This window comes from Phyllostomus hastatus, unplaced genomic scaffold (assembly GCF_019186645.2).
Source record: "Phyllostomus hastatus isolate PE091 unplaced genomic scaffold, TTU_PhHast_1.1 phas_contig_148, whole genome shotgun sequence".
Taxonomy (NCBI): Eukaryota; Metazoa; Chordata; class Mammalia; order Chiroptera; family Phyllostomidae; genus Phyllostomus; species Phyllostomus hastatus.
This window is the reverse complement of record NW_025333607.1, coordinates 9,200,131-9,201,318: the sequence shown is the minus strand read 5'-3', so window position 1 is coordinate 9,201,318 and position 1,188 is coordinate 9,200,131. Positions and strand designations below refer to the sequence as shown.

At 41.0% G+C, this 1,188-nt stretch overlaps 1 pseudogene; it reads left to right on the top strand.

Annotated features, from left to right (window-relative positions):
- Positions 1–216: 216 nt before the first annotated feature.
- LOC123805757 lies at positions 217–421 on the top strand (annotated as a pseudogene).
- Positions 422–1,188: the final 767 nt, after the last annotated feature.

Genomic DNA, 1,188 nt, shown 5'->3' with positions numbered 1-1,188 from the left:
CTTTGGTTACATTTTGCTTGTTTCTTTGTTTTGTTGTTTAGGTTTTTGTTAAAGGTGAGATCATATGGTATTTGTCTTTCACTGCCTGGCTTGTTTCACTTAGCATAATGCTCTCCAGCTCCATCCAAGCTGTTGCAAAGGGTAGGAGCTCCTTCTTTCTTTCTGCTGCATAGAATTCCATTGTGTAAATGTGCCATAGTTTTTTGATCCATTCATATTGCTTCTCGGCCTTTTGGCTAAGATCAAGTGTGGTATCACCATTTTTTAATGATTGCATGTCCTCAATGGAAGGAAAGGAGTGCCAGATTTAAAGTTTTATTTTGAAATTTTTTTAATTTACTGATTTTAAAGAGAGAGAAGAAAGAAGAGAGAGAAGCAGTGGTTTGTTATTCCACTTATTTATACATTCATTGGTTGATTCTTATATGTGCCTTGACGGGGGATTGAACACTCAACCTTGGCGTATAAGGATGATGTCTACCCAATTGAGCTACCTGTCCAGGGCTCAGATTCACAGTTTTAAATGAAGCCAGGGGCCGAAAGACCTAGCTTAGGGCAGAAGAATGCAAGAAGAGTCCACAAATAGGGTTATGAAATAGAGTTATGGACACCTCGCCTGCATACAAAGTACCTTCCCCCTCCATTTATACAGGTGTCTGTAGGAAATGCATGACTGCATGGCTTAGTTTGATGCATAAGAGAAACATCATTTGGCAATTAGTAATGCATTCTTCTTATTGTTATAATTGCCATCAAAATGCCCTTAAAGTATCATCACCTCACAGAGAGTGGAATAGGATAGGGGACAATCAACACTTGTGTAACAGGTAGGATATATGGACCACGTGCAGCATGGTCTTTGACGTGTCTTTTTACTGAATTATTTCTCTCTCTTCATCTTAAAGAACTTGAATGGACAGTTTCAAAGTAAAAAGTAAAATACTCTTCTTTATTATCTCATCACAGAAGAGAGAGTTCAGACACTTCTAGATCAGCAGTGACTCGTAAGCATCCCATGGGCACAAGGTGATGGATGAGTAGAGCTCAGCCAGTGGCGCTCTGGTGACGTAGAATAAAAGGCCGGGCTCTTGCACCCACTGCCACGCAGCTTGCGGTTGGGTGCCACATTTTCCTCTCATAGCACACTTCACCCTGGGAGCGGACTTGGTTTCACTCCTACCGATTCTT